Genomic DNA, 27,920 nt, shown 5'->3' with positions numbered 1-27,920 from the left:
GGTAGAGTAAGGAGAATACTCTGAAGGAGAAGTGGCAATGAACCTGAAGAATCCAACAAGAGATTGGATAGAGAGGATAACTGAAGTGTTCTGAAGAGAAAGTGAGAGATTACAGAAGCCTAGAAGAAGCAAAGGTGTTGCTGAAGAAGAGGTTCTAGACAGAGAACCTGTGCTTACCAAAAGACTAAGTGAGGAGAGCTTAGTGAGGTAAAATTGCCGCCAGGAGGACTACCTGTTGCAGAGGCTTGTTGCAAAAGAGCTCATGATGAAAGAAGAGAAGAAGATGACTACTGGTAGTTGTAGTAGAGGTTTAGAGAGAAGCCACAGTAGAAGATATGAGAAGAAGGATGCCAAGGCAAATGGACAGGGGATGAGTCAAGAAGAAATTGACAAAGAGATTGCAAGAACAACTCAATGCATTAAGGAGAATTCTTTAGGAAAGCTAGAGACTAGGTTGGGTCTTGGGTAAGAAGCCAGTAAAGTGGCATAAGTTGCAGAGAAGGCTACAACAAAAGAAAGTAAAGTAGCTGAAGGAAAACTCAAGGAAGTTGAGTTAGAAATGAAAGAATCCATTTGTGAGCTAGAACAAGGAGAATTTCTGGGGGAAGGTGAAGATGAAGACTTGAAGACTGAAACTTCAAGTGAGACCAAAAGGTCTGATGATTTTAAATCTGACAATTTGTGTATGTTTGCAGATGAAGGACAATTTGCTGATATTGTCATCAAGAAGGAAGAAGACAAGCAGAATCTAAATTCTGTTCTGGAAGAAGATGAGAGAGATAAGTCTCATATGCAGTTGGAGGAAGATATCAAGCAACCAAGTGAAGGGCTTGAGGAGAGTGAAGAATTTCTGAATCATATGAATGATTTGGAACAGCAAGGAGACATGATGGCTGAAACATCAAGTGGGACCATAGAGTCTTATATTTTTAAAACTGATAGTTTGTGGATGATTGCAGATACATCACAGGAGGATGAACAAACTTTAGAGTTTGTCAGAGAGAAGGAACAAAATCTGAAATCTGTTCAGATCAAGACTGAGAGTAGGCAGCAGAATGAAAAAACTGTCTTAGAGGAGGAAGATGACAATCTTATTTCAATGAAGACTGAAGAAATGTTGTCCCAAAGAAGTGATCCAATGAATGTCATTAGGGAAAGACAGAGATGGTTTGAAGATGATGAGACAAGAATAACTCTGGGAGAAGAGTTACAGAGGGACAGCAAGGCAAAATGTACTGAAGAAGAAGAGACTATGTTAACTGAAAACATAGTAAAGGATCATCAATCCACTAGGATGATAGACACAGTTGAAATAGCCATGGGAGCTATTGAGACAGTCAGTGAAGAAGAAGAACATCTACTGAAAGATGTTAAGGAAGAAGAAGTCTATGGGAAAGACTTAGCAAAACGAGAAAGGACATCTGATGATCTATCCATAACAAAGGAAGGTATGGAGAATTGTGTAAAATTTCCAAAATCTACTCCAATTGAAGTTAATGAGTTATATAGAAAATTAGATTCTCAAAGAAGGGAATTGGAAAAAAAGAGAATAGGTATTCAAGAGAGACTGCTAAAAAGGAAAGACAAAAACATTGTCATGAATGACAATCATAAGAAAAAGAAGATGGATATGGAAGTTCAGCAGATTGACACTGCAAAAGAAGGAGTTCACTACAATGGACAAGGGCAGGAAGACATCATTAGGACAGATGGTGTGGAAGAGAGACTAATGGACAATCTCAAGAATTCTTTTGAGAGTTCAAACCAGCATACTGATGTGCTGACAAAGGGGGAAAAACAGTGCAACAAACTGAATTGTTGCCAAAGGGAAATAAGGCACAACATCCTTATGCTTTTAATTTTAACAAGTGTTTTGAGTGTGCAGGTTTTGTTGCAAGTGTTGGAGGAGATTTGGCACAAGTGAATAGCCAAGTAAAGATGAAAGAAGAAGACTTCATGGAAGAATTCAATCCATGGAACAAAGATGTTAAATTGCTAGAAGAAATGTTGAACAGTCATGATTCAATCATGAAAGAGGGTAAGGATGAAAAGGAGGCGAAAAAAATGGCAGCAAGTAAAGCAAGAGCAAGTAAACCAAAGAATGAAGCAAGTAAAAGAAAAGTCAGCATAGAAGACAACAACAGTAACTTGAAACAAAGAGAAGAAGACAAAAGTAGGAAGTAGAAGATGGACCAACCCAAAGATATGTTGGACGTAGAAATTGAAGAAATATGGCAGTAGATGATGAAGCGATTCAAATGGAGGAAAATGGTAACAACAACAAGCAAGATCAATCAGATGTTGAACCTGATTCATAGGAAGAAGAAAGTGGAGCAAAAGATAGCAGAAGTGCAGTAGCAGCAAAGGAATAAAGCATCTGGACAATTACAAAACAAAGTGTGGGATCCAGGAAGACCAAGACCAGAAGACATATGATGAGGAGATCGTGAATATTTTCTACTTTGGGAGTCTGATGTAGGAGCATTCAACCCAAGGAGAATCATTTTAAATAATAGACATAGTGGGGTCATTCATTTTAGGAAATAGTTTTCCTAAGTCTCAAGTTAATGCAATATTTAGGCTTTTTAGTGTGATTTAATTAGAATAGAAGTGGACCATTGATAAAGAGACTTTTTTGTTTTTAAAACAAAAGAAAATCTAGAGTGGATAAAGTTGGCCACATATCTATGCATGCATGTAGAGCTTTAGGGATTTAATTGAGTGATTTAAGGAAATGATGAGATCATGTCCTTCATAGTAATCCAATCCCAATTTCCATATAAAAAATCATATGTAAGCCTACAGGCAAAGGGAGATTCCACTAGTGTTGAGAATCAAGCCTGTGTGTGTGAGTGAGACCGAGGAGTCTCGAATGTAATATGCTTTTACATTAATATATGTTTTGATTTAATTCCTATCTATGTCAGTATGCTTAAGAAGTAATTTATGTATGAATTACTTCTGAATTCGTAGGCTTTGATATAAGTTGTAGGCAGAATTCTAAAGGACGCAGAGGGACAAACTGATTCATGGGAATCACAATGTATTTCAAATCCAAATGAAGAATAAGCATTCGAAGAGTTGCAGGAGTCAGCGGAATTGAAAGGGATCTTTGAATCCAATTGGAACATCAGAGTGGCACAACAAAGCAGTGAAGGAACAAAACCTTTAGAAGAACCAAATCACCGAAGAATGGAAGAAACAACATAAATTCTCTAAGTAAAGGAATTGTAGAGAAGCGATGTATTGACACTCAGTAGCCGTTGGATTAGTTATATCAATGGCTAAGATCGTGTTGCATCAGTGGATAACCTTTTCAAATTATCAGAATGAGCCTTAGAGGTTTGCTGAGAGCGAACAACAATTAATTGTGGACCGTTGGATCGTGGCCAGATCAACGGCCACGATTAAATCGTATATCATCGTTCGGAAGCACCAACAATCAGCGGTTGGGAATATCGCGATATCACCGATAGCGATATATTAGCGATCGGAGGTTCGAAGATCAGGAAACGGGGAAATCTTAAGGGAAGCGTTGTGGAGCAATAAGTTGTGGACCCAACGAAAATCATAGTCGCGGATCTATAGTTTTTGAAATCTAGAGTATGAGGTTTAGAGGGAAATTTCCTTTGTATTCCCATATATTATAATTCTCGATAGTTATATGGCATAGGCCTTTTAGTGCCAAGCATATGTTAATCGAACCGATAGTGTTTTGGGTTAATATATGTGTAACCAAAGCATATAGTAAGGTTATATATATATATATATATATATATCTATATATAGATATATATATATATATATATATATATATATATATATATATATATATATATATATATATATATATATATATATCTGTGTGTGTGTGAACTATGCTTCTCAAGGGTTCATAATATAAGCCTGATAGAGGTTTCAGGTGGGGTGATTGAAGTTCCTATGCAAAGGAACTTATAAGAGGGTCACTTGACCATTTATAGTTTGTAGATTCGACTCCTTCATTGAGTTAAATATCCCGGGACAGGTGTAGATGCATTATTGTGTAAAATGCATACTGTGGGTATATGTACGGGTGGTAGCCCTGCACCAAATATCAACAATAGAGTTATGGCATCAGAGGTATGGACATCTAAATTACCAAGATTTAATGCTATTTCAAAAGAACACAATGGTTGAAGGTCTTCCTATCTTGGAGAATGATCATGTTGAATGTGAAGCATGTGTATTTGGCAAGCAACATAGAGAGGAATTTCCTATACATAAAGAAAAAAAGAAAAGTGAAATATTTGAATTAATTCATATTGATGTATGTGGACCTATGCAAACTAGATCTATTGGTGGAGCATGGTATTTTCTTATTTGTGTGGATGATAGATCTAGGTATACATGGGTTTATTTCATAAGAAAGAAGAGTGATGTTTTTGAGTACTTTAAAGAGTTTAAGAGTATGGTGGAAAAACAAACTGGTAATTACATCAAAATATTGAGATCTGATTAGGGGGAGAATACAAATCAAGAGAGTTTAATCAATATTGTAAAAGAAATGAGATTTTGCAATAATTTATAGTGCTACATACACCTCAAGAAAATGGAGTTGCTGAGAGGAAAAACAGAACACTAGTTGAATGTGCATGTAGCATGCTTCAAGGTAAAAATATTTCTAATGGTTTTTGGGCTAAAGCTCTTAATACTGTTGTTTATTTGAAAAATAGGAGTCTAGCCAAAAGTTTAGAGCTTAAAACACCTTTTGAAGCATTTTATGGGTACAAACCAAAAGTGAGTCATTTAGGAGTTTTTGGTTGCAAGGAATTTGCTCATACTTCAAAAGATGAAAGAAGAAAACTTGATGCAAAGTCCATTAAGTGCATATTTATTGGTTATTGTGATTATCAGAAAGCATACAAGTTGTTTGATCCCAGTACTCATAGACTTCTTGCAAGTAGGGATGTGGTGTTTCATGAGAATGCAAATGAAGGTGATAAATTGAATAATACTGGTGTATGGCATGATATAGATGATTATGTAAAATTAGATACAAGTGTTGAAAAAGAACAAGAACAAGCACAGGAATAGGTACAGGTTCAAGAGCAAGGAGCATCAAGTAGTCATGATTCTCTGAGAAAAGGAGAGGAGACTCTGCAAAGTAGAAAGAAAGATGAAAGCAGTAAAACTCCAAGAAGGTCGTCACATCAAAGTCAAGTACTTGTAAGGTATAAAGATTATGCATTAATGCCTCTTGTTATGAATGTTGTAGAACCTTCAAGCTATGAGCAAGCTAAAGAATATGAACAGTGGAGAGATGGAATGAATGAAGAATATGTTAAACACACATGGACAGCAAGAGAGATATGAAGGATAAAACATGCAAGTACCATTTTTATTAACAAATGATTTACATTTATAGTACAATATCTGACCGTTGGGTTTCACATCCCAAGGTCTCTTGGATTGCTTTGGTCTATTCGGCTTCCACACTAACCCATTAAGGATTAGGTGTCCAACATTCCCCCCCTTAATCCGAAGGGTTGTGTATGAGTCCAGGAAGAGAGCTGTAATAAAAAATGTGCAAAAAATTCATGGCAGCACTAGGCTGAATGTGCTCTATGAAATGTTGGTATAAAGGGCGGTGGTTTAAGGATGACCACCAACACTGGAATGCTTAGTGCAGTTCCCGAAACTCTTCCAAAACTGGCAAGAAGCTGAAGTCTTCTGCTAGAGGAAGTGCTCCTATTGTTTTGAAGAGGGAAACCTTCAACCAATAAAGGGAGGTCTCACCCCACATAAAAGTTAAAACTTCAACCTGAAAAGGGAAGTCTCAACCTGTGATGGTTTAAGGATGACCAACAACTCTGGAATGCTTAATGCAATTCCTGGAACTCCTCCAAAACTGGCAAGAAGCTGGTGTCTTCTGCTAGAGGAAGTGTTCTCAATTTTTTTCCTGGAATTCTTCCAAAACTGGCAAGAAGCTGAAGTCTTCTGCTAGAGGAAGTGTCCGAGATTGCCAACTGAAGGCATGTTCAGGGGCATCTTTTCTTCTAGCTACAACTCTGAATCTGGTATGGCAGGTTGTGGCTCAGGCTCGCTTGATGTGGCTTTGAAGCTTGTAGATGACTATCATTTCCCACCCTGTCAGATACAAGGTGAGATGATGGAGGAAACTCAACTACAAGACTGTTCAATATTCTGGAACAAGTTCTGACATGTGTTTGGAATATCTTCTTGGCTGTTGATGCCCATTGCCAAGAAGCGATCCATCCAAGATGAATCTTTGTTCTTGCAGGACGTTTGTTTCTGAAGCATTTGTGTGAAGAATGACTGGTTTTATGACAGTGCTTACATGGATGAATATCAAAACAGTGATCTTTCAAATGGCCAACTCAGTCACAGTGTTGGCATTTCACGATCTGTTGTTGTTGTTGTTGTTGTGGAAGAGGGGCAGAATTTGGAACAGCTGGAGGTGAACTGTCATGAATGAATCCAGCACTCTGAAAGTGAATGGGATTTGAGTAGTCTGGAATATGAAAGGACAAGTCCTTGTCATATCCAAGACCAGTTCTGTGCTTATTGTGGACAAGCTGTTCCCAAGGTCTGATGATGGACTTGGGAAGTGCAGACTGAGTTTCTGCATCTGCATGTACAACTGCTGCTTTATTTGAATGGACAGTAACATTATTGACTTGATGCTGATGGGTGGTTGTATCAATGTTATGAACAAAAACAGGTTCAGAATGATGTCTATTTTGATGTAGCTCTTGTTGCTGTAGATGTGATTCAAGCTGCAAAAAATCAATATTTTCCTGTGCATTTTGTAGACATGTCTGAATTTCTGAGAGAAAATCCTTACTGATTTTGACTGTCCCATCAACAGTGGAAAAGATTAGACTATTTAATAACTATAATGCATCATCAATTTGCTCCATTTAATGACAATGTTGCACAAATATCTCACACAATGCCAAATAACCGCAACTTTAAAGAATATAGATAGCCCCCAATGCTTATGAACATTGAACTTTGTCGTTCCAATTAATCCTCCAATTGATGAGGGTGCCCTTTTAACAGCTCAGACCAAATTAATAGAAATGTCTCGGTTCTTTGATGGAATGGATGAGGATGGAAATCTTCAAAATACCAATGGACATGAGAAACCTTTGGATGTGCCTCTAAAGTGCGGGCAATCCTTAAAGTTGTTGAATTTTGTTGCTGTACACGAAGATGCAGGGTCTTTATGCCATGAAGAAACAAGTACGCTACATTTGGACTTAATACACCTCCCAAGACATTGTGCAAAGCACGTACTGTGCCAATAACCTTGTTTGAACCACTCAAACTGCCTGCAAGAACATCATTATGACCTGCAATATATTTAGTTGCCGAATGCAATACAATATCTGCGTCGAGTGCTAACGCTTTATGGTTAACAGGCGTTGCAAAAGTACAATCTATACAAACCAATAGACCCTTTTTATGACAGATCTTGGAGACCAGCTTAATATCAATACATCGAAGATAAGGGTTTGTGTATCAAATGAATTAAGCCATCATTCTTCGAACAACACTGGGAGCCAACGGTTCAATGCGTTATGGACGCTACGTATTCATGCTCAGAGAGAATTCGAATCCAAGATAACAAATTCTGAGAAAAACTATGCCTGCATGTCCACCAATATTTCTCCAACCAACGCTTATGCCAAACTAACATACGTACTCAACGACCAGTGCACATAGATTAAAAGAGTAGGTTTGATCATTCAATGCAGGTATTCACACCATATAACCAGCATATTGCGTTCAACTATTCAACTTTGCATTCAACATACCATGGAACATGCACGTTTGCCACACGAGATATACGGGAATACATTTGCCACCCTTGCAAGAGTCACAACAACATTACTTGCAATGCCAATGCGTCAATATGAATCTGGAAGGTCATAACAGTGTTATATGAACCAAACAACGCAAACACATATATAAAGCACTGAATGGATATTATTCAATGCACCAGCAGAATTGGATTGTGAATCAATGGAGTCGAAATATTTAGTTTTCACCATCAAATAGCTCAAAATCACTAGTTTTCTTTTTCTTCAAATCGCCATCGCACACTGTTAAAAGGCTCGAAATGATCCCCTTTGCCACAAACAACTCAAAATACACAGTTTCCACCATTAAATTCTCGATATCAATATAATTTTCACATTGGAGCAAAATCACAGCCGCTTTAAGGATTTTGAGCAATAAATTTCTTCAGAAAATGAATTGCGTTACCTTAGTTTGAGCCTCTAGCCATCAAGTTCTCAGGCAGGCAGCCGCCGCTGCAATTGGGCTGTGCTGCAATTCATCACCCCCTTTGAAAATCCGATCTGCAGCGTCAAATTTCTTCCGTTGCTCGACACCGCTATATACTCGCTCATTCCTAAACTTCATTCCTCCATATTCATCAAGAAAGTTGCCAAGAAAAGGCCTGCTGCCTTACATGGCTTAAACTACCCAATACTCCGCCTACTCCGCGCCCGACTGACGGGCTTAGATCCTCTCACGGTCTCAGATTAAACTTATTTTAATCATTAATGGCAATGACATGAAATCTCATTCTTCATTTGTGGTTTTAAAAAACTCAGGCAGATTTTACAATTACAATTATTTCCACAACTCCGAGGATCGTGACAAATGCCGACTTCGGTCCTCTTATTTTCAAAATATAAATACTGCTCTCAACTTTTCTTCTCTGCATTCCATAAAACGAGATTTTGTTTATATGATTATAAATTTGTACTACTCTCACAGCCATGCATAGAAGCATAAATGTCAAATCAAATCAGTCTGCATCTGACAATTCGATTGGCCTGCAAGGTCTCGTCTCTATTAGATGAACAACTGGTCGTTGGGCGGAAAGGATACATTCACGTCATGTTCAGGTTCATGTACTTAACAGCATATTGTTTATCCAGACTAGAAGAAACATACATATGGCCAAAAGAAGAGCGCAATCCCGGAAAACTTAAAAGTGCCTGAGGGGCAGAACTAACAGAGTTTGCCAGCAAAATAAAACGCAGAGTGCTGTATGTGTACAGCGTTAATACTCATTCAGTTTGAATACACATTCAGTTTGAATCGCTTGGAGAGCGTCCTTCAATGAAGAAAAAAATTTGAAAAATGAATACCTCTCTGCAAGAAGGCCGAGTATCCGCCGGACAGCGCTCAGTGGACAGATGCGTTAATGGACAGAGCCTAGAGGCACAGGAATATGGAACGGTTTTGGATTCTGAGCGAATTCAGGGCAACGCAGGTGTGGCAGAACGACAGAGGCGTTCTTCTGCCTTCCATCAGTTCAGGACAGCATGGACAGCGCTGGACAGAACAACGCTTCTTTCAGGAACGTTCATGGGCAGTGAGGCAGAGAGCGCAGGTACTATGTCAGGCAAAGAGCGCAGGTACAGAGAGCGCAGTTATAAAACGTCTATGACACTGACGCAGTGAGACAGCGTTTGCAGCTGGTCTCTTGATAGAGGGCGCAGGCTTGTATAAAGGAATATGGCAGAAATAAACTGCACAGAAAGGCCATAAAACAAATGGCTCAAAAATAATTATGCAGGGCAGGAATACGCCTGCTCTGATACCATGTTAAACACACATGGACAGCAAGAGAGATATGAAAGATAAAACATGCAAGTACCATTTTTATAACAAATGATTTACATTTATAGTACAATATCTGACCGTTGGGTTTCACATCCCAAGGTCTCTTGGACTGCTTTGGTCTATTCGGCTTCCACACTAACCCATTAAGGATTAGGTGTCCAATAGAATATAACTCTATAATGAAGAATGACACATGGGAATTAATAGAATTGCCTAAAAACAAAGTTCCCATAGGATGAAAATGGCTTTATAAATCCAAGTTTAATGTTGATGGAAGTATTGATAAGCATAAAACTAGATTGAGTGCAAAAGGAGGAGGGAATTGATTATGAATATACTTTTGCACCTGTAGCTAAGTTGAACAAAATTAGAATCATGATTGCATTAGCTACAAAATATAATTGGAAAATGCATCAGTTAGATGTCAAATCTTCATTTCTGAATGGTGAGTTAAAAGAAGAAGTTTATTTGGTTCAACTTGAAGAGTTTGTAAAATAGGGACAGGAGCATCTGGTTTGCAAGTTAAAGAAAGGTTTATATGGTTTGAAACAAGCACCAAGATCTTGTTATGTGAAAATTTATTATTTCTTTTATGAGAAAGGTTTTATGAGAAGCAAAAATGATCCAAAATTGAACATCAAGGAAGATGAAGGTGGGAATGTTGCTTTAATATTTGTATATGTCGATGATCTTATCATAACAAGAAATGCATGCAAGTTGATTGAAGAAATTAAAATTCATTTGTCACATGTATTTGAGATGAAGGATCTTGGTGAATTGCAGTATTGTATAGGTCTTGATGTTTGGAGGGAATCTGGTAAGACACTAATCACACAAAGCAAATATACAAGGGAAATTCTTAAAAGGTTCAATATGATTGAATGCAAGGCAACATCTACTCCTTTAGAACAAAATTTCAAATTGTGCAGTCATGATGGAACCAAAGAGGTGAATGGAACTTTGTATCATCAACTGGTGGGAAGTCTGAATTATCTCACCACTATCAGGCCAGATATAGCATATTCTATCAGCATACTTAGTCAAGTCATGGATAAGCCTTGTGAAAGCCATTCGAAAGCAGCAAAGAAAGTCCTTCGATATCTGAAAGGAACACTTAATTTTGGTATTGTGTATACTAATGAATTTGATGTTGAGTTGGCAGGCTATTCTTATTCTGACTAGGCTGGAAATCTAGATGATAGGAAATCTACTACTGGATATGTGTTCAATATTGGTTCAGGACCAATATCATGGAGCAGTAAGAAACAACCAACTATTTCCTTGTCATCCACTAAAGCTGAGTATAAAGCATTATACAGTGCTACCTGTGAAGCAATATGGCTTAGAAGGATAATTGAAGATGTTGGAGAAACACAACAAGCACCTACAGTAATCAGATGTGATAGTCAAAGCACTATCAAATTGGCAAACAATCCTATATATCATGCAAGGACAAAACAGATTGACACACAACATCATTTTGTAAGAGAAAAATTGCAATCAAAAGAAATTGACTTATCATATTGTAATACAAATGAAAATGTGGTTGACATATTCACCAAGCCTCTTGGAAAGGCTAAATTTGAAATGTGTAGAAGTAAGTTGTGTGTTGTAGAAAATCCAAATTATGTTGTAAGCCTAGCTGAGACTTAGACCAATAGGCAAGTTAACATGTAGATTGTGATTAAGGGGAGGTGTCAGGTATTAATCATGAATGATGCCACTCATTGTTCAGATGGCACTGATCACTATTTGGCAATAAGCTAGTGTTAGTAAATAATAAAGTCATTCGGTGTAGTTATTGCTCCTCTGTGGCTGAAAACTTCTATAAATTGCAGTGTTTAGTAATGAAAGAGATATGTTCTAAGTGCGATTTTGTTCTCTGATAGTTCAATAATGGAATGGCATGGTAGGTAGATAGCTGCGTTTGATGGCAGCCAAAGCCACTGCGACTTTTCACATATTGAAATCTGTTAATCAAGGATAACCAACAGGGCTTCAATTCTCCTCCTGTTAGTTTCCTCTAAAGAATCATGTTCCAATAAACCATTTGTCGACCATCTCTCTGCGATTCACTCGAAGGGTTTCAATCCTCAAAAGCCTATAATCTGCCATTGAGTATGACATCAGGAGAGCAAAAATCATCAACAACGATATCAGCCATGTAAGATACTTCCGGTCTCTAGTCAGAGCATTCGACTGCAGTGCGGGTTCCCAGTTGTTGGCGGAAGACGCGAAATACACAGTCGCAGAGAATGAGAGGCATGTGTCTTGGGCATCATCAGATCTAGAGAGTTTGGACAGAATATGATGAGGACGAAGGGCTTGATGTTGCCAAGCTCTGAATTGATGAAGAAATTATTAATTCTCTCGACAGGCATGGTATTACTAGATTGTTCCCCATTCAGAAAGTAGTGTTGGAACCAGCAATGCAAAGTCATGACATGATTGGTCGTGCCATGATGGGAACTAGAAAAAATCTTGCTTTTGGAATCCCAATATTGGAGAAAATCATTCAGCACAACCGTTAGAATGGGCGTGGATCATATCCCTTGGCACCCATCTTGGCTCCAACACGAGAACTTGTACACAAAGTTGATAAGGAATTCTAGGAATTTGCTCAAGTCTAGATACTTTTCGCTGTTATGGGGGTGTACAATAGTTACCAAACTCGGCCGAATCGAGCCAAAGAATTCGAAAATTCGGCAATTCGGTCTAATTCAGCCATTAATATGCTGAATTTTAGTTCCACCACATCATAGTCTCCCAAATTTATTTTTTAAATTTTATTTGATTTATGTTTTTAAGAAGTCATACTCCATTTTTTGTGCATTAGTTTCATCATTCAGTTGTAGATATTGAACGATTGAATGCAATTCTCCGTTTATATAGATGTTTAAGAATATTGAACTGTTGAATCTTAATTCTCCCTAGTGGTTGAGGGATCCAGTTAGATAATACTGAAGATAGAAGGGATAACAGTTTGTTCTGCAATACAAGTCTGATTAATGATTAAAAAATTAATAGTTTTACTTTTATCAAAGTTATTTCATATTTTAGTAACTTGTCATTAATTTTTATATTGTTTGTTTAATGTTTTTTTTATTTTCATATTAAAAATAATTTTTTTTTGTAAAAGTAAGCATAAAAACTAAATAAATAGTTGTCATATTAAATTTTTATTTTCACAATGAAATAATCTTTTCTCTATTTTTTAATCTCTTATTTTCACAAGAAAATATTTTTTTGTCTATTCTTTTTAAATTTTAATTGCTTTCATCTTTTACATTGACCAGTAAGTAATGAAATTGGAATTATTTATTCATAATAAATGGGTTGTAATTTAGTTTCTTTCTTTTAAGAAATTTGTAAGGAAAATATATTATATGGTTTCTAAATTTTTTAAAGAATTAGCAAAACAGAAACATAGTTCTAATTTGATGATTCTTGAGAGTTCTAATTTAATGATTTTTTATCTATATTTTATTTAGTTAGTAATTAGGAAATTGTCTAAATATTTATCATTAAAAACTACAACATTATTTACTACAATTTTAAGGGTTTCTTTTCTTTAATGTTAAAGAGTTTTTTCTCCCCATTGTATCTTATTCGCCTCCATTGAAGAGGAGTTGTTTCGACTAATTTCAATATCTCATTCACTTCCATTGAAGAGGAATTGTTTCTACTAATTTCAATGTCTAATTTTATTTTCAACTTCTATAATATAATTCACAATTGTTGATTTAGATTATTCAAAATTTAAGAAAAAATATTACCAATAATAGTGTAAAATGTATATTCATGAATTTTTTCCGTATTTGAATTCGAACTTGGTAACTATGGGGTGTACCTATAATGAGCCAAATCAATGTTCTTAGAAGGGCTTTAGATGTTGTTGTTCGAACACCTGGTTGCATTATTGATTTAATCAATCGTGGTGCATTAGTCTTGTCAGAATTATAGTTTATTATTTTGGATGAGGCTGACCAGATTCTAAATTTGGGCTTCAATGAATGTTGAGGTGATTATGGAAAGACTGCCAAAAAAGTGTGAGAGTATGATTTTTTTGGCTACAATGCCTATCTGGGTTCAAAGGCTTTCAAGGAAATATTTAAATGATCCAATTGTTATCGATCTTGTTGGTGAATCATCTCAGAAGTTTGCAGAAGAAATCTAACTTTATTTTATTGCTACATCGACCTTGTTGGTCAATCATCTCAGAAATTGGCAGAGGAAATCTCACTTTATTCTATTGTTGCATCAACCTATGGGAAATGCTCGATTCTCAACCCATTGATAAATGAATATGACAAAGGGGGAAAATGTATTTTTTTCACTCAAACAAAGTCAGATGCGGATAGTTTTTCAGTGGCACTGGGTTGGGTACTTTCATGTGAACCTCTTCATTGTGATATCTCACAGAATCAACAAGAGAGGACTTTTGATGGCTTTCATGAGGGGTGCTTTAATGTGCTGATTGCTACCGATGTAGTTGTACGTGGTCTTGATATTCCTAATGTGGATCTGGTTATTCATTATGAGCTCCCAAGAACATCAGATATTTTTGTGCATAGATAAGAGCGAAAGAGGGCATGCTGATAGGATGAGCAATGCTATCCTTATCCATTTCGACTCATATTAGACAAATTAAGATGAGTGAAATGATATATTTTCTAGTTTTAAAGAGTTGGCTCAGATGAAAGAGGAAACAGACGATAGACTTTGTGGTTTTGGTGATTTAGGAGGTAGCCATTTTGGGAGTTATGATGGTTCAAGGGGGAGTCATTCTGGAAGTTGTGACAGTTCAGGGGGGAGCCGTTTTGGAAGCTACAGTGGTTTAGGAGGGGGCTGATCTGGTGGTTCAGGCTATGGTGGAACAAGAGAAGTTTATGGGGTTTCAATTTCTGTCAGATCAAGAAGCAGTTACAATAGTGGATCGGGAAGTAGCTATGGTGGTAGGTCAGGAGGTAGCTATGGTGATTCAGGATCCTACCATTTTAGTGACTATGGGGAATCTTCTAGTTCTCATAGAAGTTTCAGTAGTAGTTTTGGAGACTATGGGGGCCACTCTTAGTAATAGATGAGTACTTAAAATATTTATGGGAGTTTAGTAGCAGGGATGCAAAAGTGGGAACAATTTATCTGAAATTGCACAGTAGTAACAATTTGTCTGAAATTGCAATGTAGTACCATGAGAACCTTTATTCTTTGGGAGTGAGCTTTGTCTCAATCAATGACAACATATGAACGGAATTGCTAGAATATGACATTTGTGTTGCCACCAAGAAATAGAGATTTTTGGTTCTACAGGAGATTCACTCTGTTTTTTTTAGTGAGTAGTAGTAGTTGTGTATGGAATATGTCGTTTGAAAAGAAAATGCACATTGTATTTACCAGCAAGTGCAAATGAATTGTATCCTTTGTATCATATTTCAGTGAAAATCATAGAGATCTTAGCTGTTGTGATCTTCATGTAGAACATACACAATATATAACTATTGTTGACCTAGACATATTCAATGCACCTAGTATTGTAGAGTGTATTGGTGATGGATCGATCACCCCTCGATTACACCTCATTCTTATTTGTAAATGTAGAGAAGATTGGGATTTTTTGCTTAGATTTGACAATTTTATTTACATATGACTATGCCCAACTATTGCAGGTGTGTTGGGAGAAATTTTCTCATTATGTTTTGCTTAGATTTGACAATTTTATTTACATATGGCTCTGCCAAACTATTGCACGTGTGTTGTGAGAAATTTGCTCATTATTTTGACTGAAGGCACTGGGCATCTAATTGAGCCGAGTCTTTATTCGAGCAAAACCAAGGCCAACGATATAGGCCAACAATATATAATCATGTAAGGGAAAATGTAGCCAAGGCAAAGGATATATAAGAAAATAAGAGAAAACACAACCAAGGCCAAGGATATAAGAAAATAATGGAAAATGCTTTCATTTTGTGTCTTCCAAAGGAATTTCCTTTTTGTCTGTAACCTCTAGACTAATTCTTTTTCCAAGAAAATGGATTTTCAAAGTATAAATTGGAATATATTTTTTTTGACATGATTGAAGAGAGAATTTATATTTCGATGCTTTTTCTTTCTACACTCACGAATTAGCTTGGTTGTAATTTTATTTTGTGAGAATCATCACCACAATTCTGGCATAATATATGATACAAAAGGGAAAGAATGAGAAACATGATGTTTTCCTCTCTTCACAACACTGAGTGTTATCGGGAAATCTAGTGTCTATGCAGAGCTGCTAGTCCCACTAAGACTGGTAGCTATCTTAGAACCAAACAAACTAAAACTACTTTCATTTTCCTTTATGAGAAGTAGATAAGAGGGGAACAAAGGAGACCAACCTCTATCTTGCGCTTGGTTCCTTGCTTGATTCCTCTCCCTTCTGGTAGATCTTTGCCACTCGCTTCCTCATCCACCCAGCTTCAAAGAGCACCTGTGGAATGAAAGCGACATAACACTATCCAAGAAAAGAGATCTACTATCATAAACAATATATGACTAGATATATATTGACCACACAAATGCATATATCATCAATCATACAAGAATGTGGAGAAAAACTTGAATAGATTTATTAATATCAAGAATAGCAAAGAGGATCACAACCAATTGTTCCGACCCAGCATCATCCTCTCAGCAAGAAAGCCCTTCTTCACCTCATGAAAAGCTTAGATCACCCAACACTATGATGTTACACCAAGAAACCAGCAGCACTTCCTTACAAGATACAAAATTCCAGCCTCTGGATCTCTGGGATGAGGGATCCATATATAGATGATTGGAGGGAGGTGAGTCAGCTTCTGAGATTTAATTAGTGTCCTCTCTCTGATAGTTCTTGATTCCACTTGGAGATTGATGATCTCTTACTCATCCCTGGGTGAATGCAGAGAGGCAAGTGTCACAGGAGAAGTTTCTAGAAGATTCCATGATCCTCCACCTCGCAAATTGACTCTGCCATTTGTCCACTCTCGCCCATCGCACCCCATAGAAGGGCTTTTTAGTATGCATCACACCTCCCATGTGAATTTAGCGATGCAGCGCACTTTGACCATGGAGCAGGTGAGATGGTCCAGTTTTGACCAGTTATGAGTAGTTTTTCATGGAGAACTTCTAGGAGATGATGTAATCAGTTGACCTTGTTCTTTTAGGGGTTGGAACAACACTTTTAGGGACTTAGGAGCCCTTGGTTCATGGACATATATGATTGGGGTTGCAGTGCCCAAAAATGTCTATAACAGTAGCCCCCTAAAGCATGAGGTCGTTAATCTTTTGATGTCGGGTGAAATGCTTTATCATGAGGATCCGAAGTTTTTTCGAGCTGGAAGGCGACCTGTAATAAGATACAATAAAATACATTATCTTCTTAATAATATCATGATCTAGCTAAGGCAGGCATTCCCATGCTCAGCTTTATAAATTCATTTTCATGTACATAAGACAGACAATCGTCTGTGTGCAGACTGATGATTCTAGTAGAGCCATCATCCCTTAGATTAGATGATTATCTGTGCAGCAATGATGTACATTTGATGTCTTTATTTTCCTGAATATATACTGCAGCCCGGATGGATGAAACTAGATCCGGGGTCTTCAACCTCGTTTGATATTCACTCAAAGTACAAGTCGATCCATGTGAGAGATGTTCTGGAGTCGAACATGGAAAGACATTGCCTGATTACCAGCCAATGATGTGAGCTGTTAACAGGTGTGAGAGGAATCACTGATAATGATGATGACCCTCAAGGTACTACAGTATAATTCACGTGCTGTGAATAAGGGACTTGGCGTCAAACACCACACAAAATCTTTTGGTCGAAGGCCATTGATGTAAACCTACCGCTGGAAGTGAGAAACTTGCCATTGAGGCATGCAAGCTTCAAAGTACTGAAAGGGTTGTCCCTAAGTCGACTTCTTGGATAATGAGCTGATGTCGACAAGAAGTGACCCGCCGTAGGAGGGCCTTAATGAATCCCACATCTACGACACAGAACGGAGTAAACGATTTTGGAGGTGAAAATGGTTTGATGATATAGGGTTCAGGGTGGCGGTCATGAGAGAATGGAGCGTGAATGTATTGAAGTGGATGAGACACAGGTGAATTCTCTGAGCAACTTCTCTTGAACATAGCACTGACACTGACATGATGGATTGGTAGCATTAACCCCAAATGTAGATGGTGTGATGGACCAATGGTGATATGACTAGTGAGCGGAACAACCCAACCCGACTCGGATGCAGAGTGAAAGTGTCATGTTCAAGAGCGACTTGCTACCAATAAAGTTTCTTCAAGTTTTCTTCCCAATTTTTCCCCAGTCATTGTTGACCAGTACCTCTTTATTTTCGTCAAGCTTGAGGAGGATAACATATGCTTGTTCTATAATTTTCCCTTCGGGCAAACCCATCCCTATGTTTTAACGAGCCTAGCAATAGTGAAACTCGTTCTTGTCGGTATGGACAAGTTTGTCGCTATTTGGTTTTAACGAGTTTAACAACAAAGATAACTCGATCCTTTTCAATTTTAGAGAGTTTGAAAGGGATGTAAAGAAAACTCCAACAATCCGTTTTCTTCATATAATCCCTTAAGTCTGAAAAAGTATAAAATAATACAAAAGGGATGAATTTTCAGTAATTTTAACAAGCCGAACAAAACAAGCACTCGATCTTTTTGTGTAATAATCCCTCGGGTCCAAAAAGATTAAAATCTAAAGGAGGGATAGCACTTCCAGTCACTTTAACGAGCTGGAGAGGCCAATTACTCAGAAATATTTTCATATTTTACGAGTCAGATGAAAAGATCTTAAAGGAGACTCGTTTTTCGAGGAACAAGTGATAAATTCGGGTAGCAGCTAATTCCAGGTAAGGTTTGGAATTTTCCAATCACGGCAGTGTCACAAGGATGGCTAACAGGTTCACTCTTTGCAGCTGTCCCTCAAAAGGGGTAAACAATCAAATGGAGGTGAATGATAGGCCAATACAAAGTGGAGGTGATGATAAGAACACAACCAAGGCTTCAAAGGCTGATGATAATGCATTCACAATGGTTATTTACCGGAAATTGGTTCATTTTTTAATGAATGAGCTTAAACTCTGGGGGAAACATTTGCTCAGTGCTTATGTTTAATTTTTAGCAAGCTTGAACTCCACAAAAAAACTTCTCGATCCAGTCATATAATAAGGATGTCTCATCTAAGATGGCATTTTTTCAAAGCTTTGCCCCACATCCTTTCTTTATGCAAGTTAGAAAATGACCAATCCTACGAGTTTAAAGGGTTAGAGGACCTACAAATTTAAAAAATAAATGGTCGCTCTTCGCTTGCATGCCAAAAGGTAAACTGCATGCCCTCAAGTATAGTGAAGTAGAGCTTCCCAGGTTACCCCTCAATTTGCAGACAAAACGTTTGTTTTATCAAGAAAGGCCTACCTTCTACAGGTTACCCCTCAATTTGCAGACAAAACATTTGTTCTATCAGGAAAGGCCTACCTTCAGATAGAGGTATCTTATTCTGGTCTAATCTCATAAACCAGTCATATATCCTTCGTGGAAACCTACCCTATACCCAAGGTTTTCCTACCGAAACAGACCAGGGTGCATGCCCCCTGGGTTTCAGTCATGTCCTCCTGAATCACTCGCACTCATCAAGTAGACGGACTAGGGATTGATGAGACATTCCTTGCGTGAAAATACCATTCAGGGATGGTATTTGACTATTTTCTATGTGTGAGCTGGGGAATGAAAGCTGGTCTACGAGCTTGACCACTCTTCCTTCATGTGGAAAACACATTACTCTAAAGAGCGAGGAGAGAATGGCTCCCATGCAATAAATATAGTCGCGTCCAAGGAGTAGATTATAATCTAGGGGTACTTGGACTACCATTACGTTCATGTGAACGGTTTTCCTTCTCAATGTTATCGGCACATTGGGAAGGATCCCTAATGGTCAACTAGTTCCTTTATCAAAGCTTGTTAGATTTCTCATTTCAGGCAAAAGTGATGGCAAACCAAGCGCTTTCCAAGCAGTTGAGGAAAGGATACTCACAGAAGCCCCTTCATCTATGATGGTACCAGCCATGACCATTCTGTATATTTGATCAATCATTCGAAATGGTACACTAGCCAGTAAACGGGGTCTGCCTAGTAGATTCCAATGGAAGGAAACAACTAGGTTGCTTGGAGATGGGACCGAATAGACGGCCGGATATGACTCTGACGAACTTCCTTCCTACAGTAAAGGAACGGGTAGACTGTCCCCATGTTCATCGGAGTTTGTGTTTACGAAGAGAATCTGAACTGTGTCGTTCTTGTTTTCTCCGGTGACTATATCATTTGAAGATGGACCTTCTGAAGGCAAGACCGGGTCAACTGCCACCTTGACCTTTTGACTTTCATCTAGTGTGAATTCAGATGGTTTATCTTCAATGATAGATGCTTCGACCGACCACAATGGCATGTCAGTCGGATTTTCAACTAGCGATGGACTTGGCAAGAGTTTCTTATATCCAGGAGGGAGCCGTAACAGTGAAACCGGACGGTCGTCCAAAACTCTTTTAGCTTCATCTAGGAAGGGACAACAGTGGACGGCGTGATCGCCTTCACACAGTTTACAAGGGAATTTACTTTTCCTTTTCTACCCCGACGTTTCGCTTTCACTAGTTGATGGTGTACTTTCAACATGATCATGAGAGGTTGTCGACACCGGATTGTGCAAATGAGGAGACCAGTCCCTTAAGTTCCGAGGGATGCAGGGAAAATCTCGATGATAGTGATCTCCTTTGCAAATGACACGTGGAGATTTAGGCTTTGACAGTGCAGTGTGTGGATTTTCACTAGATGATGCCTGGTTGCCCCCTGTCGTCTTTGGCTCCTTCTTCTTCTCTTTCCTCTTCTTCTCCTTCTTCTTCTTAGTTGCTTGACTTTGGCCTTTACCAGATCCATCAAGTGAAGAGTAAGGAGGAGAGGGAGAATCGGACAAAGTAGAAGGTTGCGGGGTAGCTTTGGTATCGTCTAATTGCTTACCTGATTGTTCAGGAATCACGGTTCTCTGAATGACAGAGGTCGAGAAGAGCCAAACGGGTAGGCCGATTGTCAATCCTGGAAGCGACAATGTGACCATATGAGGTGCACCAACATCTCCCCAAGAGGAGAAAGGACTAGGATTTCCCCCAAGGGGAACTCCTTGGTTGGTGGACTCCATCTTTCTCAACCTAAGACCAACGTAGGAAAGGTGGTGTTATTCCTATTAAAATAAATTTTAGACGCTTTGATGCAACTTGTTTTTTCAATTTTTAAGAGTCGAGAAAAAACAAAAGATGACTTTAGTCGCCTTCGATTTTTAATGAGCTTGAAGTGACAAGTGCTCAGATGGACCTTTTCCTTTACAGAGTCTGAAAAGGGACGAAAGAGACTACTCTGGAAATCTAGACAGAGGGATTACCAAACCAATCGCAAAACTGCAGAATACTTTTTACGGTACGGCAGTCAATCTTCCCGAATGCTATGTTCAGTGCATTGTGATTGATAGTGCGGCAGACGCAGCTTCCTATGGATAAAGGATATAGCCTATTGTAGTCTCCCAATATATACTCGACGGTACGTGGGAGCACAAGTCCGTACTAGCACTTATCATCTCAAAGTGGAGGAATCACCCAACCAGCAATGAAAACAACAGTTACCAGGCTTTACGACGCCGGAATACGTCTCTAGCCTAGACTTATAAATGTTGTGCGTTAGGTTCCAAAGCGTTTTTGGATTCATTAAATTTATTTTACAGTTGATCTTATTTAAGAAATTTGCCTTTCAGGTTCACCGCATGATGTAGATATACAATTCCTAAAATGCAATCTAAGATGATAAAAAATTGTTTAATCTTCTTTTTGGAATGAAAATCCTAGCTACTAAAGAAAGAGAGATGATATTCTTTCAACATAGAGCAGAGAGAACACACTATATGCACTGTCCTAAATCAAACCAACAAACAGTCTAAATGAAAATGCACATGCATGTATTTGTTTTTAGCCTTCTTAATGTGTGAATGATAAAAAGAAAGCTAAGCGCAAATCTGAATTATTTTTCAAAGCGACATTACTAACAAGTTTCTTTTCAAGACAAAATGGAGACAATGGCAACACTTTGCGATTTGGAATTGAAAACTTGCTTTCGACACTTGAAAAACTACTAATTCAAATCAAATACAAGAGTAACAGTGTAATTGACTATCAAAAATAATCGGATTCTCTTCTATGACTGAAAACGACACTTGTGACACTTCCAAATCAAGAAACGACAGTTCAATTACGCTACTTCTTTGTAAAAGAGAACTGAAAATGGCTCACAATACATAAAAACATTTACAGTTCTTTGCACAATGGAGGCGGAATAATGTCAAGGAAGGGGGTTTCCAACAGAGGTATATTGACTACAGACAGCAAGACTCCTGAATAGAGCTGAAAAGAGTGAAGAAAAACCAAAGTCTGGAGGCAAAATTAGCCTTCTCCAATCAGCACACCTGTTACACAAGGATTCCAGTATGCATCCCACCTACAGCACATGGGAAGTGCGATGCATACTGATATCCTTGAAGAGAGGGTGCGATGGTACAGTGTGAGACTTTTGATCCAGTTCTTGATCATAGTTTGCAGCACAGTTCAGGGATTTAGGCTTAGCAAGTGATAATCAGTAAATAAATCACAGGGGTATATCTAAGGAGGTTACTAGAGCCACCACAAGGGAAATTAGAGAGTTTGTAAATCGATTGTTTAGTTCATAAACAAAAACCGGTGATAGACTGAAGCAACATTGATCTACTTTTCACTTGCATAGCAAATGCAGTTCGAAGGCTAGCTGGCTTGACTTCAGGCTCCGTCTGTAAGTTTATAAAGAAAACAAATATAGACAAACAAACAATCTATTCATTCCCTAGTGGAGTCACCATTTTGTTATCGGGAAATCTAGTGTCTATGCAAAGCTGCTAGTCCCACTAAGATTGGTAGCTATCTTAGAAACAAACAAACTAAAACTACTTTTGTTTTCCTTTATGAGAAGTAGATAAGATGGGAACAAAGGAGACCAACCTCTATCTTGTGCTTGGTTCCTTACTTGATTCCTCTCCCTTTTGGTAGATCTTTGCCACTCGCTTCCTCATGTACCCAGCTTCAAAGAGCACCTGTGGAATCAAAGCAGCATAACACTATCCAAGAACAGAGATCTACTATCATAAACAATATAGGACCAGATATATATTGACCACACAAATGCATATATCATCAATCATACAAGAATGTGGAGGAAAACTTGAATAGCTTTATTAATATCAAGAATAGAAAAGAGGATTACAACCAATTGTTCTGACCCAGCGTCATCCTCTCAGCAAGAAAGCCCTTCTTCACCTCATGAAAAGCTTAGATCACCCAACACTATGATGTTACACCAAGAAACCAGCAGCACTTCCTTACAAGATACAAAATTCTAGCCTCTAGATCTCCGGGATGAGGGATCCATATATAGATGATTGGAGGGAGGTGAGTCAGCTTCTGAGATTTGATTAGTGTCCTCTCTCTGATAGTTCTTGATTCCACTTGGAGATTGATGATCTCTTACTCATCCCTGGGCGAATGCAGAGAGGCAAGTGTTACAGGAGAAGTTTCTGGAAGATTCCATGATCCTCCACCTCGCAAATTGACTCTGCCATTTGTCCACTCTCGCCCATCGCACCCCATAGAAGGGCTTTTTAGTATGCATCGCACCTCCCATGTGCATTTAGGTGGGATGGAGCGCACTTTGACCATGGAGCAGGTGAGATGGTCCAGTTTTGACCAGTTCTGAATAGTTTTTCATGAAGAACTTCTGGGAGATGATGTAATCAATTCACCTTGTTCTTTTAGGGGTTGGAACAAGACTTTTAGGGACTTAGGAGCCCTTGGTTCATGGACGTATATGATTGGGGTTGCAGTGCCCAAAAATGTCTATAACGATGAGGTAAATTCTTCTGTTTACAATCGTCGTAGAATACTTCATTGAAATACCTCTTGTGTGGTATCAAGAAAGAAGTAGTTATAAGAATGATTAGATAAAAGGATATTGCACTAGTGATGGATAAAGAGAATATGTTATTGATGCTTATGCTATCCATATTGTAATGCCCACGAGTCATCATTATGAGTTGATGAGTCGGGCGTGCCAACTAGGCACACTTAACTGACGAGTTGGCACGAGTCGACGTGGGCACATGAAGGTGAGATGAGTTGGTCACATTTAACTGGCGAGTCGAGGGTGCACCCGCATGATGAAATGAGCTGACTGAAGGAGCTAAGGAGCATCCACACGAAATTTGTTTGCAAAAATTCCTAAGTGTTGGAGAGGTTGGCGAGTTTATATGCGTTGGCAGTCCCACACATGGGCACCCCACACCATGGCCGACGTTATAAAAATGGTGAAACGATGGATGGAAGGTTGGCTTGATAAAAGTCGAAGCCCCTACCTAATATCGGACCATTGTATATATAGGCAGAGCGATGGTGGCAAAAACAGGCAAAGTCATCACACTTCACAACTACAGAGGTGTTCATATGTTCTGGGCAAACTACCCAAGCAACGAAGTGGGGGATGTGCTCGCTAGACGGGCGAAGCGAACAAAATAGCAAAGGGCAGGCAACATAGTTCACAGGTCAGGAAAACAGAGTTAACCACAGGTGAGGTGGACCAAGAGGACAAGCCGTAGGTTGCCACACAGCTTGGGTTACAAAGTTATAGTTGTGGCGACAGTTGAACAAACAACACAGTGGTATCAGGTGGACAAACCTGTGGGTAGAGCAACCCATGGCAAGGGTGCCCACAACTGAATGACGAGTTAGGGAAGGTGTGCCCACGACAGGGCGACACGAGCTGGTGGCAAGTGCACCTGGCATGGTTAATGCATTCGGTGGAAACAACAAAATAGTGCATGTTGTTGTGTGTAACTTGAGTAATTTTTCACAGTGCAGTGATTAGGTCAATGGACTGGCCAAGCTGCATGACAGCCTCCATTTGTAAGATTGATTGAAACTCAATCGAGCTGTGCTCCTGGGGGGAATTGTAAAAACAAAAATATTACATACATTACTTGCATACGTTATGTTTCTTGTCTCTTTCATGGTTTTATGGTTATTAATGTATTCCACACATTAATAAGTTAAAATGGAAAAATATGTGAATGCTAGGTGTAGTCTGGAAAATAACTTAGAAATGAAAATATTCAAGTGTTTAGCCAGTGCCGCACATTGTGAAACTCGTGAGAAAAGAGTTAGGGGTGTGACATATGGTATCAGAGCTAATTGTAGAGACCAGGTATGTATGCAGTTTGATGTTTTGAACAAGAGATCTTGGATTCATAGTTTAGGGTTCCTGGACTTGGTGGTTCATGGCAAGACCATCCAAGCATTGGTGGACATGGGTGACACACATAACTTCATGACTACATGTTTAGTGAAGTAAATTGGGTTGCCGATTATGCCATCGGATGTGGAGGTCAAGGCATTCACCTCAAGGGCTAAAGTGGTAGGATTGGCACACGAAGTGCCAGTTCGAATCAAAGACTGGCAGGGTTGGTTGGACTTCACGGTGATGGAGACGAACGAATTTGACATTATATTGGGGTAGTATTTCTTGAAGGGAAATAGAGTGGTTATTGTTCCCTTCTACGATGAGATTATGCTCATTGGAGGGTCACAGACTTGTACTTTGCCTACTCATAAGCAAAGGAAGGAAGTCAAGGTGCTACATGTTTCTGCACTGAGTTTGGAGAAGGATATGCAGGAGTGAGATGTAGAGACATATGTTAGAGTCATCAGAGAAGTTGATAGCGATGATGGAGTGGGGACGCTTGTTGCAGCTGAGATTTCCGAGGTGTTGGCCAAGTACACAGATTTGATGCCTGGTGAGCTACCAAAGAAACATCCACCAAAGCATGCAGTGGACCATAGCATTGAGCTAAAGCTAGGGAAGAAACCTCTGGAAAAAGATCCTTATCGATCGCCAAGACTAGAGTTGGAGGAATTGAAATGAAAGTTAAAGGAGTTAACTGATGTAGGTTTCTTAAGACCTTCAAGGCCCCCCTATGGAGCTCCAGTATTATTCGAGCGAAATAAAGATACAAAGCTACGAATGTGCTGTGATTATCATGCACTCAACAGGCAAACGATATAGAACATGTATCCTTTTCCATTAGCTATAGATTGCTTTGGTAATCTTATGAAATCCCGAGTGTTTTCTAAGCTAGATTTGAGGCATGGGTACTATCAGGTGAAAATAGCAAAAGGAGATGAGAGGAAGACCGTGATTGTGACAAGGTATGGAAGCTTTGAATTCCTTTTCATGTCATTCGGGTTTTCTAATGCTCCTGCTACGTTTTTGACTTTGATGAATGATGTACTACGTCCATAATTGGATTCGTTCATAGTAGTATACTTAGACAACATCGTGCTGTACAATGATAACATGGAGGATCATAATAAACACTTGGCTTTGGTGTTTGAGGCACTAAAGAAAAGTCAGTTGTTCTTGAAGAAGTCGAAGTGTATGTCTTCCCAAACTGAGATTTTGTTCCTTGGGCACATTATGGGTCAAGGGTACATAAGGATGGAGCTAAACACGGTGAAGGCAGTAGAGGATTGGGTTGAACCAAAGAATGTCCATGATATGAGGGTATTTTGGGGAATGACCAACTACCAACGAAATTTTGTAGAGGGGTACTCCAAAGTGACCTCCTCACTGATAGACCTTTTGAAGAAGTATAAGCAATCGAATTGGATGGAGAAATGTCAGATGGCATTTGAAGGCTCGAAGGAGAGGATGGTTTCGGCACCGCTCCTGAAGTTACCTGACCTTGAGTGACTGTTCGAGGTACCCACAGATGCTTCAGATTTTGTGATAGGAGGAGTTATTATGCAGGATGGGCATCCAATGGCGTATGAGAGTCGGAAGTTGTAGGATAGAGAATGGAGGTATCCGATTCATGAGAAGGAGATGATTGCGATCATCCACTGTTTGTAGGTATGAAGACATTACTTGATTGGGAAGCCTTTTGTTATCAAGACTAACAACGTTGTAGCAAGTTATTTTGCATCACAACCAAAGCTCTCAGTGAACCAAGCCCATTGGTAGGACTTCTTGGCAGAGTTCGACATGACTATTGAGTATAGATCAGTTAAACTCAATGTAGTTGCATATGCCCTTAGCAGGAAGGGATGGTTAGCAAAATTGGAGGGGGAGGAAGACCGAGATACATGAATCACGAGTCAAGTACAGATGATCGAGGAGATGCAAAATAAGCTCAAGGTGAGTATTGAGACTGATATTGAGGTGCAAAATATTATGAAGCAGATAAAGGAGGGGAAGACACAAAACGTTTTTGTCTGAGATGGAATCTTATTCTTTGGGAACCGACTGTATGTTCCAAAGTCATCTGGACTTAAGAGACACCTTTTGAAGGAGTGCCATGATTCTCCATGGGCTGGCCACCCAGGGCAGTGTTTTTCTTTGGCATTGTTGGAGAGAGGATTCTTTTGGGAGAATATGAGGGAGGATGTAGAGGAGTATGTGCACACATGTATTATTTTTTAGGAGAACAAATCAGACACCCAGAGGTAGGGAGGATTCTTATAGCCTTTACTGATTCCAGAGAGACCATGGATGAGTGTCGCAATGGAATTCATCACTCAGTTACCGTAGGTGTAGGGGTACAATGGGATTATGGTCATGGTTGATTGTTTTTTCAGACTATGTTGTCTTCATTCCAACAAAGATACCTTCTGGAGCCAAGAGGACTGCGGAATGTTTCTTCAAGAACAGAGTGAAGTATTGGGGAATGCTATTGAGAATTGTGTCGGAATGAGATCTGCGATTTACAAATAGGTTTTGGACCACATAGTTTAAGCTAGTTGGGATAGAGTTGTTAATGAGTTTGAGTTACTATCCGCAAACTGATGGGCAGACTGAGTGAATAAATGCATTACTGGAGGACTACATGAGACATTATGTGATGACTGATGAGAAGAATAGGCCTGAACTCTTGGATATAGCTCAGTTTAGCTACAACATGCAGAAGAGTTCAACAACAAGGTATAGTCCATTTGAGTTGGTGAATGAACGATTTCCAATTACTCCTCATATCGTATTGACAAGACGTTTCTTAAGGAGTCCTCATGCAAAGAAGTTTATGAAGGCATGGGATGAGACCTTAGAGTTGGCATGGTTGCGCTTGTAAGAG

General features: G+C 38.9%; 1 pseudogene; it reads left to right on the top strand.

Moving 5' to 3' along the window:
- The first annotated feature begins 9,162 nt into the window (after window positions 1–9,162).
- On the top strand, window positions 9,163–14,226 carry LOC149221359 (DEAD-box ATP-dependent RNA helicase 53-like; annotated as a pseudogene).
- The last annotated feature ends 13,694 nt before the right edge of the window (window positions 14,227–27,920 follow it).

This window comes from Pinus tabuliformis, chromosome Q (assembly GCF_031772625.1).
Source record: "Pinus tabuliformis cultivar Carrire ecotype Pingquan chromosome Q, CPIR1, whole genome shotgun sequence".
Lineage (NCBI taxonomy): Eukaryota > Viridiplantae > Streptophyta > Pinopsida > Pinales > Pinaceae > Pinus > Pinus tabuliformis.
The sequence above is the reverse complement of the archived record's forward strand: the minus strand, read 5'-3'. Positions and strand labels throughout refer to the sequence as shown.